The sequence below is a fragment of the Mixophyes fleayi genome, chromosome 5, assembly GCF_038048845.1.
Source record: "Mixophyes fleayi isolate aMixFle1 chromosome 5, aMixFle1.hap1, whole genome shotgun sequence".
Taxonomy (NCBI): domain Eukaryota; kingdom Metazoa; phylum Chordata; class Amphibia; order Anura; family Limnodynastidae; genus Mixophyes; species Mixophyes fleayi.
The window spans coordinates 30,999,815-31,011,443 of NC_134406.1; the positions used below are offsets into that span (position 1 = coordinate 30,999,815).

At 40.2% G+C, this 11,629-nt stretch overlaps 1 protein-coding gene across 1 annotated transcript in view; it reads right to left on the bottom strand.

Annotated features, from left to right (window-relative positions):
* Positions 1-3,156, bottom strand: part of LOC142158211 (phosphatidylinositol 5-phosphate 4-kinase type-2 alpha) — a 114,413-nt gene extending 111,257 nt beyond the window's left edge. Inside the window, exon 1 of the mRNA XM_075211948.1 lies at positions 3,047-3,156. The gene's annotated coding sequence lies outside the window, so the exon portion shown is untranslated. The remainder of the gene's footprint in view (positions 1-3,046) is intronic.
* Between the last annotated feature and the right edge of the window lie 8,473 nt (positions 3,157-11,629).

Below are 11,629 nucleotides of genomic sequence, written 5' to 3' on the forward strand. Positions count from 1 at the left end.
ACCTAGATCCGTTCTAATGATGATCAACTTTTATATTGTAACTCAGACTTAGCTTTGACAATATGGCCTGTGCAAATTACCATAAGGAACAAAAAAGGTACACTATGCTTATCTTTAATGAACCCATTAAACTCTCAAATGAAGGTGCTGGATCCATCTGGACTTTGTGCTACATAGACTTAGGGCAGGAGGGCATGCACAAAACAATAAAGTCTTCTGAAAGATGGCCTTGCTGGTTCCAGATAGACCCATAAGTGCCTCCCCTCAAAAGGTATAGTTATGTGGGCTGCACAAAGTAAATTTAGACCCTTCAACGTGAACAAAGATGCTCTGTCCTGAAGCCTCCCACCTATTATCCTACTGCTGAATTCTGCCCTTATAGCTGCAATAGGAAAAAAGTGGAAGCGTAGAATTTCCCAGTTATTGGATGGAATCTTTAAGATGTCTTCTATACAGTGCCATATCTACAGAATCCATACATACCTGTACATAAAGATGATTGGCCGTGAATATATTTTTCACCAGGCAAAAGAACATTTTTTCTATCCATTTCTTTTTCCCTTTATCTTCTGATAATCATTGAATGTATTCTTTAGTGCCTGGACATACAAACGTTTTGTCTTTACTTTTTACTTTGGTGTTACTTTTTTGCTTATATGTTGTTCTTGCTGTTTATCTGATTTACTTTTTTTCCTTGAGAGCAGAGAAAAAACAGTGTGACATTAACACGGGCTGCTACTGAATAAAGGGAACACGAAACCCCAAAAATCGTGGAAAACAATGAGCAATAGACTACATAGATAACATATTATTGGCTTATTGCGTGTGCGTTTTGTTCTTTAAAATGGCCCAAAATAACTTCTGGAAAAAGCTTGTATGTTCAGGCCAGGGCCTGATCAACCACTAGGCTGACCAGGCTGCAGCCTGGGGCGCTGGGTCCTGGGGGGCGCTGCACTGTGGGTATTTTTTTATTTTATTTTTTTATTTTTTTTATTTTTTTTTTCTTCATTCATTTTTTTTTTTGGGGTGGGGGAGGGGGGGGGTCGCCGCTGGGGATCGCCGCGGGGGGGTGGAGGGCTCGACGATCAAAAGCATTGGTGGTCAGTGGTTAGCAACACACAGCCAATCGCCAGACTGCCTGTTGCTGTGCAGCAGACAGGAAGCAGGACGTCTTCACTTCCTATCTGCTGATCTGAGGAGAGGAGCGACGCTGGCACAACTACAGGTAAGTGAAGGGGGGAACTGCCCTGCATATCTATAGGGAGGGGGGGGGAACTGCCCTGCATATCTATAGGGAGGGGGGGGAACTGCCCTGCATATCTATAGGGAGGGGGGGGGGGAACTGCCCTGCATATCTATAGGGAGGGGGGGGGGAACTGCCCTGCATATCTATAGGGAGGGGGGGGAACTGCCCTGCATATCTATAGGGAGGGGGGGGACTGCCCTGCATATCTATAGGGAGGGGGGGAACTACCCTGCATATCTATAGGGAGGGGGGGGAACTGCCCTGCATATCTATAAGGAGGGGGGGAACTGCCCTGCATATCTATAGGGAGGGGGAGAACTGCCCTGCATATCTATAGGGAGGGGGAACTGCCCTGCATATCTATAGGAAGGGGGGGGGGAACTACCCTGCATATCTATAGGGAGGGGGGGAACTACCCTGCATATCTATAGGGAGGGGGGAGGACTACCCTACATATCTATAGGGAGGGAAAGGGGGGACTGTCATGCATATGTATAGGGAGGGAGAGGGGGACTGTCATACAAATCTATAGGGTGGGAGGGGGGGGGGGGGCTGCCATGAAAATCTATAGGGAGGTAGAGAGGTTGATATGTATGAAGGAGGGCAGAGGAGGGGGGCTGATATATGTGACTGGGGGAGTTTTGATGTGACGGGGGGGGATAGCTAGCTAGCAGAGTGGAGGTAAGGAAAATAGCTGCAAGGGGGATGGATGCAGGGTGGGAGGTAAAGAAAATGGCTGCAGTAGGGGTTAAGGAAAATGGCTGTGGGGGGGGTTGTGGTTAAGGAAAATGGCTGCAGGGGGTATTTAAAAAATAGAGCAGCTTTGGGGGGCAGAATCTCATGATTGTGTGGTGGTCACATGGGTGGTCTCAGCAATCACTAGAATACTAAATATTAGTGAGATGGGGCTGGTAGAGGTTTGTATTTGATTGACAACAAATATTCAGATATTGCTTATATATGCCTGTCCAATGGGGTACTTTTAGCTGGCCATAATGGAGTGTTTTGTTTTAACTAAAGGGCCTAATCATTCAGGGTTTGCATTATAATACATTTTTGCATTTTCAAAAAAGGACGCCAACTTTCCAAAAGCCAGCGAGAGGATAACAAAGTTGCAAGAGAGAAGAGCAAGGACAGGCAAGAGACAATGGCACAATCTGTCTAAATTTGAATGCTGGAGAATACACCTGAACATTCATATTCAGGAGTGTTCCTATACACCTATATATTCGGAGGAGGGGAAGGGGGGGGGGCGCTGCGGCCGTATTAGCCTAGGGCGGCCAGAACCCTTAATCAGGCCCTGGTTCAGGCCCTACGTGTAAAAGCAAAAGAACGTACAAGTATTTCTTAGAAATATCATATGAATAAACAAGAGTCCTAATACTACCATGTATAACTCAGTTTTGTCACAATAATGTTGATTTGTATATTTCTCCCCCCCCCTGCTATTTTTATCATACAGATGATATCTGATATCATATCTGATGATAAGCAGCTGTTACTGCACTTTAAGAGCCAAAAAAAGCTAAACTTTATCTTGCTGTAAAGTTAATTTAAGTACTTTCTACCATAGAATTCTACAGACGTTAACAGGTTCATTGCTGAGAAAATTCTAACATATTTCTTTCATTACACAAGAGGAGAATGGTTAGACTATTGAGAAGTGAATATAACAAAGAACAGGATAACATGAAACACAATTATGATTAATGACTGGTCTCCTCCAGAAGGAAGGAGTTAAGATCCTTGCATGACTTGGCATACAACACAGAATTACAATTCAGTCTGCAACAGACGCACCTGTTATAGCGGCCAGTTGTCACATGTGGTTCCCCCCGTATAACAGTGGAATTCTTGCATGTTCAGGAGCTGTGAAGGATTCCGGCTTGCAGCTGACATCTCCTATATGTCAATAGCCGCTTAGTGCCGTGAGGGACTAGAGAGAAAAATGTTAGATTTACACACGGAGCATATAAGAATTAATCTGGTTTAAAGCTGTTGGAAAATTATTTATATGAGCCATTAAGTGGTTATACCGACACTGATTGAAAGTTCATTGGATTCATAGACAATCTAAGACCAACGATTTAACCCTGTATGCAATTCATCTGCTACATTTTTATCCCACTTATTTTACACTTGCTGAATGACTTAGTTGATACTCCTCAAAAAAAACGTTACAAGACAAATAACAACACATTCGGACATTACATATATATATATATATATATATATATATATATATATATATATACATACAAGTTAACCCGTGCATGATACTCATGCATTCTAGTCAAATCAAGCTACTTAAGGTGTTAAAAAGGTTCTTGTCATGCATTTGGGCCTAGCCCAGGCTTCCTCAGGGGAAGAGCGTTACTTCCCTACGCAAGCGTCCTTTTTTAACGTGGTTTTGTCCACATGTCACCCCCTCATCATTTTTCTCCATCACCTCATCCTTCATCTTCATCGCCACATCCTTCATCAAGCTACTTAAGGTGTTAAAAACTCCCCACTGTCACCCCCGGCAACCACCAACCACTCCCAACTGTCACTTCTCCTTCAAGAAATATATAGGTCAGTGTATAACTCTGACCAGCAGGTGGCGCTGCAGCTTGGTTTGGTTTTTTTCACACACGCCACTAGGCATTTATATAGTAGATATATATATATATATATATATATATATATATATATATATATATATGTACATACATACATACACTGTATTTTCTATTACTTAAGGAAAGCAGATGATGGTTAGGATGGTGGTGTTTCTTTATCTTGCATCACTCTGGTTCAGAATCTAGAGCTTGTTTAATTGATTTCTCAGTGTTCTTAGCAAAAAAAAATCCTCTCTATGTCAGGCTGGTGGATTCATGCACAGAAGAACCAGTTATGTCACAGCAAACATAACACACTTCGCTTAATCACTTCAGCTTTTTGCACTATATCCAGGATTAAGTGGACAATCAGTAAATCTGGACACCTATAAAATACACATGCTGCATGTTTTCCTTGCAATTGCACAAGCATAATGTATGTATGCATACAAGGCTAGTATTGTGACGAGTATTTCATGTGTCTGGAGTTAATCTGGTCTCTACACCTATATTATAACTGTTTGTACACTATTGGAAAGTTGTGTGAGTGTCCATAGCTATGTCGTGTTAATAGTGGAGTAAACAATTAAACATTTGCAATACTTTATTAGTCAAATAGGAGCTACCTATGTCAGCCAGTTCTGGAAGGTATATGTTAAAGGTTGACTACTGGGGTATTATCCTAATAGTCTGGCAAATGTATGGATGACCATTTAATAAGGTTATTTATGACTATTACCGTCTACCAACTCCTTCCAAAGATAATTCTGATTTAACCTAAGAAATATAATTCTTTTTTTCCCTTAAATCCACAGGACCAATTTATATAACAACTTACAGTCATGGCCAAAAGTTTTGAGAGTGACACAAGTATTGGTTTTCACAAAATTTGCTGCTTTAGTGTTTTTAGACTTTTCTGTCAGATGTTGCTATGGTATACTGACGTAAAATTATAAACATTTCATAAGTGTTAAAAGTTTTTATTGATAATTACATTAAGTCTATGCAAAGAGTCAATATTTGCAGTGTTGACCCTTCTTTTTGAAGACCTCTGCAGTTCGCCCTGGCATGCTGTCAATCAACTTCTGGGCCACATACTGACTGATGGCCGCCCATTCTTGCCTAATCAATGCTTGGAGTATGTCAGAATTTGGGGGTTTATGTTTTTCCACCCGCCTCTTGAGGATTGACCACAAGTTCTCAATGGGATTAAGGTCTGGGGAGTTTCCCAGCCATGGACCCAAAATTTCGATGTTTTTGTCCCCAAGCCACTTAATTATCAATGTTGCCTTATGGTAAGGTGTTCCATCATGCTGGAAAAGACATTGTTCTTCACCAAACTGTTCTTGGATGGTTGGGAGAAGTTGCTCTTGGAGGATATTTTTGTACCATTCTTTATTCATGGCTGTGTTCTTTAAGCAAAATTGGCCACTTATATCGTCAAGAAAAACTGCACACAAGATGTAGCTCCCCTTACAATGTTTTGTATTCTTAACTAACATTCCAAATGTAAAATGTGTGTGTATATATATATATATATATATATATATATATATATATATACACATTATAAAACAGTAGGCAGTGTCTATTATGCAAAATCAACAGGTTTTTTTTGCTCTATTAACATAGGTGGTATAGTGGTATAGCTTAGATGTTCATACAATACATAACATTCATTGCCTGTTTTACAAATATGCAAGTTATTGTCTGTGTATTTTGACTAGCTATTGTGTGGTGTATGGGAGTGTAGGAATCGGTCTTACCTATTGGTAAAGGTGTGTGTCTGTATTGTTTGTGTGTGGGGAGAAGGAGAGGTGTGTGTATCCCCTATATATATATATATATATATATATATATATATATATATATATATATATATATATATATGTGCAGTCATGATTTTTCCATACTAACCAGCCTCTACTATAAATGATCTCCCAGGCCACTTCACTTGTACACAACCCTCCATTCCATTCAACTTACAGTTACCAACAGTTGGGCTCTGTGTCTTACCTGGGTGAAAGCAGGAGAGGAACAGTGTTTCATTTCCTCTTGTTACATGATATGAAAACCTTTCTTCTGGATGGAGTTAACCCGCCACAGGAAGTTCGTCACAGCATGTAGCCTGCCTCAAAAGCCAAATCCTGTTTTTCTGATTACCGTGGGGGAGGAGAGCTTTGTGCAAAGTCACTTCTCTGACTCAAGCATGGCAGAATCTGATATATTTTATTACAAATTGGAATATTGTTATCAGAATACCATTATCATTATAACTTCGAGCGCTGGGCTGAGGTTGGAGTGAGAAGGTGCCAGGGAAGAAAGAAAGTTGGGCCCCCACTAGTCAGCTTGATTAATACTAAAACCCGGGAATTGATTAATATATCATCATCATCATCATCATTTATTTATATAGCACCACTGATTCTGCAGCGCTGTACAGAGAACTCATTCACATCAGTCCCTAACCCATTGGAGCTTACAGTCCAAATTCCCTAATATAGACACACACTCACACACAGACAGACAGAGAGGGATAGACTAGGGTAAATTTTGATGGCAGCCAATTAACCTACTTGTATTTTTTTGGAGTATATATCGCAAATGATTAGATGAAACAAAAATGTGACAAATGTATTGACAAGTGCTTCATTGGTGTGGCTGATCTGTTGCCCTGAGGATCTACTGAATGTTATAATGAAGACAAGTTACCTCTCTGCTCTGCCCAAAAATGGGTCCTGATTATGAATCCGTTGAATGCACTGTCAACTTAATATAAGTTAATGGGGTAATATATGGTGACCCACAGCTGACTTTGACCAAGATATATTCCTATAGTACCTGTAAGAGTTCAGAAAATTGTTATAGAAATCTCATTTCAGTTCTATATCAAACAGATATGGAACTAATTATGATTATATTTTAAAAATGCACAATAATGTAATATTTAAATAAAAAAGTTAGGAAAAAAAGCAACATGATTTGAACATGAAAAAAGCTTACAAGATTAATCAGTAGTAATTATGCTGCACCGTATTCCAATTCCATCTGCTCATGATCTGATGTGTACTATAGATGCAGAAATATACTGCAAGAGCATCGCTGCTATACAGGTATTGGGGAGTATATATATGTGTGTGCGTGTATATATATATATATATATATATATATATATATATATATATATATATATATATCTATAATATAAATGTCTAGTGGCGTGTATTAGTCTGTCTGTGTGTGTGTGGAAAAAATAAAACCAAGCTGCAGCGCCACCTGCTGGGCGGAGTTATACACTGACCTACTAAATTCTTAGTGTGTGTGGGAAAAAAAATTCAGAAAGGGCTGAAATTTGGTATACTAAGATGTTTTTAATTTGTTAATTAAATTTGTTAATTGTTAAAAGTGTTTATAAAGATTTTAAAAAAATATATATATATTTCTTGAAGGAGAAGTGACAGTTGGGAGTGGTTGGTGGTTGCCGGGGGTGACAGTGGGGAGTGGTTGGTGGTTGAGGCCTGGGCTATGGCCCAAATGCATGACAAGAACCTTTTTAACACCTTAAGTAGCTTGATTTGACTAGACTGCATGAGTATCATGCACGGGTTAACTTGTATATATATATATATATATTGTAACAAAGGGAGGCATTTTTCTGACAAGAGGCAGAGAAAGTATACAAACAGAATAAAACATTGGCACAGTTATGCACCTAGGTTGAGATTAAACCAGGTAAAAACGTATGTGTAGTTTAAAGTTTGTTAACTTACATGATTTCCTCTCAGCAAACAGACAGGGTGTGTCTGGGCAAACAGAGCCACTGATGGGTGTTTTCTTTTAAAGAGAAGGTGGGTGTGTCACCTGTCCATCAAGCTAAGGCTGGGGGAGGAGTAACATGTATAAAAGCTTGTTTGTGCCATTTGTTCAGAGAGATCAACGCTGGGGAAGCTGGCTGGTCTTGAGAGAGCAGAGCTATGTCTAGCTAGCATTTAGGGTCTCCAAGAAATGCTGTGAAATCTGTACGGTGTCAAAACATTTACCATCCTGACAATAAAACTACATAAAAGGAAGAAATTGTTTGCGTGTGCTTCTGCAGTAGCGGGCTTTTGCCACAATATATATATATTTATATATATAAACATTGGTCATGATGATGATGATGGTCAATGCACACGGCTGTCAGTTTTTATCACTGTGATGTTTTGCTGCTCACATTCCTGTTGCACCTTTTGAGGACAGTTACCTTAGAAATGTCACCCACAGTATATTTGGTGAAAGGGATCTTAGCAGGATAGCTGGAAAGCCGTGAAGTGGCAGATTTTTCTGCAATAATCTATGTGATAATCTGGATAATCACATAGATTATTGTTAAAACTGTTCTCGTCAGTCCTATAATAACTGAAATCTGGGATTATCATAGGCCAGGTCAATGATATAAAGATTATGCATTGGGGGAAAAAAATGCAAACACAAAGAGGAAGGTTTCAGTTAGTAAATAATAATAACAGACTTATGTCCCATTTTATACAGGATGGTCCTTTGTCTAGCATTAATGTCCTGTAACGTGATCGTCCTGTATTCTTCATGTTCCTACCTTGTCAATGTTTTTTAGCCGTACCATGACATCTGCTGGGAGAATATTCCATGGATCTACCACCTCCCCTTGTGTTCTCTTTTATCTACCAATACAATGATAAGTAAGGGATGTGCTCGCTCTCGCAGAAACATACAGAATTTCTCATCCACCACAAGGGAATGGCACTAAATTGGAAATGTAACATAGAACCAATGACAGAGCAGATTTCTGTAAGGGTCCAGATCTATCGCCATTTATATTCTGTGGTCAGAGAGATAAAGCTGTAAAATCCCTACATTACCCAGGCCCGGCGCTCCCATTAGGCAAGGTTAGGCACTTGCCTAGGGCGCCGGGCTCTGGAGGGCGCCTGGAGGGCGCCACAGAATGGTAAATGACTTTAAAACTGTGCGGCGACCGCTGACAGTACCTGTCACGGCCGCCGCACAGCATTCAGATGCACGGGGAGGGGGGAAGAGGCTATTGCTCACCACCGCCGCCTCTCTGCTCCGTCTCTTCCCCTCCACTCACTAGTGTCAGTGAGTGGAGGGGAGGAGATGGAGCAGAGAGGCGGCGGTGGTGAGACAAGGTAAGGAAAGATAAGGTGAGGAGCGAGGATGGCGCCGATTTTTGCGCGGGGGGGGGCGCCGATTTTGTAAAAATGCCTAGGGCGCCATGGACCCTAGCACCGGCCCTGACATTACCCCATGCTTTAGTGGTAAAGCAAGTTATCACCCACTAGACAGCTTCTGGCTCTCTGGTGGATAGTCACAGTCATTCACTAAACAGAGTACAGGAAGCTGTCTAGTGCAGTGGTCGAAGTGGAAATTAAGAAGTGGTGGTATGAAAATTGTAATGCGATTGGAAGTGAATGGAATTTGATAGGTTCATAATGAAGGCAGCAGGAGATTTTGGGGATCTGCATTGTATTAACACCAGGAATTTGGGCTCCACAGTGATTTAATGGTCTGCATTCTGTAAAGGACTCCAGAATGGGATAGGCATTGTAATGTGGTCACTAATATGCACTGTGTTTTGTAAAGTGATCATTAGAATGTTCTCTGTATAGCATTTCTGTAACTAAGAATGCTCTCTGTATTGTATATTTGTCACTGGAATACTCTCTGTATTGTAAATTACTCACTATAATGGCCTCTGTATTGTCTGTTGCTTACTATAATGTTCTCCTTATGGTATATTGGCCACTAGAATTCTCCATGTAAGGTATATATAACATTAGAATGCTCTCTGTATAGTATATTGGTCACTAGAATGCTCTCTGTAAGGTATAGTGGTGACTAGAATGCTTTCCCTATTGTGTGTATATAACATTAGAATGCTCTCTGTATAGTATAATGGTCACTAGAATGCTCTCTGTAAGGTATAGTGGTGACTAGAATGCTTTCTCTATTCCGTGTATATAACATTAGAATGCTCTCTGTATAGTATATTGGTCACTAGAATGCTCTCTGTAAGGTATAGTGGTGACTAGAATGCTTTCTCTATTGTGTGTATATAACATTAGAATGCTCTCTGTATATTATATTGGTCACTAGAATGCTCTCTGTAAGGTATAGTGGTGACTAGAATGCTTTCTCTATTCCGTGTATATAACATTAGAATAATCTCTGTATAGTAAATTGGTCACTAGAATGCTCTCTGTAAGGTATAGTGGTGACTAGAATGCTTTCTCTATTCAGTGTATATAACATTAGAATGCTCTCTGTATAGTATATTGGTCACTAGAATGCTCTCTGTAAGGTATAGTGGTGACTAGATTGCTTTCTGTATTGTATATATATCACACTAAAATGCTCTCTGTATTTTGGTCACTAGAATTAGAGATGGGCGGGTCCGGTTCTCCGAGAACCGAACCCACCCAAACTTTGGGTATCCGAGTACCGAGCTGAGCAGCTCGGTACTCTCCCGCCCATTCCGAATCCAAATCGAGGCCGAACGTCATTGTGACGTCGTCGGATCTCGGGGCTCGGTTCTCGCGATACTTCAACTTTATAAATACACGCCTCCACAGCAATCCATCGCCATTTGACAGAGGGAGAGAGCAGGGTGTAGTCATAGGCTAATTAGAGCAGGGACAGAGAATACAATATTGTTCTTGCAATTGCTCTAACCAAAATCGCTAGTGCAGAGAGGAGGATAGAGGTTTATTATTTTTTCTTCATATTTGGCACTCCCCAGCGCTTTTGGGGTGTCCCCCATAATTGTGCATAAATATTTCTGGCTGTCAAAAGTCATATCTGTCAGCAGTATCTACTAAATAATTTTTAGCACTCCTCAGTGCTTTTGGGGTGTCCTCCCTAATTGTGCATTAATATTTCTGGCTGTCAAAAGTCATATCTGTCAGCAGTATCTACTAAATAATTTTTAGCACTCCTCAGTGCTTTTGGGGTGTCCTCCTTAATTGTGCATTAATATTTCTGGCTGTCAAAAGTCATATCTGTCAGCAGTATCTACTAAATAATTTTTAGCACTCCTCAGTGCTTTTGGGGTGTCCTCCCTAATTGTGCATTAATATTTCTGGCTGTCAAAAGTCATATCTGTCAGCAGTATCTACTAAATAATTTTTAGCACTCCTCAGTGCTTTTGGGGTGTCCTCCCTAATTGTGCATTAATATTTCTGGCTGTCAAAAGTCATATCTGTCAGCAGTATCTACTAAATAATTTTTAGCACTCCTCAGTGCTTTTGGAGTGTTCTCCCTAATTGTGCATTAATATTTCTGTCTGTCAAAAGTCATATCTGTCAGCAGTATCTACTAAATAATTTTTAGCACTCCTCAGTGCTTTTGGGGTGTCCTCCCTAATTGTGCATTAATATTTCTGTCTGTCAAAAGTCATATCTGTCAGCAGTATCTACTAAATAATTTTTAGCACTCCTCAGTGCTTTTGGGGTGTCCTCCCTAATTGTGCATTAATATTTCTGGCTGTCAAAAGTCATATCTGTCAGCAGTATCTACTAAATAATTTTTAGCACTCCTCAGTGCTTTTGGGGTGTCCTCCCTAATTGTGCATTAATATTTCTGGCTGTCAAAAGTCATATCTGTCAGCAGTATCTACTAAATAATTTTTAGCACTCCTCAGTGCTTTTGGGGTGTCCTCCCTAATTGTGCTTTAATATTTCTGGCTGTCAAAAGTCATATCTGTCAGCAGTATCTACTAAATAATTTTTAGCACTCCTCAGTGCTTTTGGTG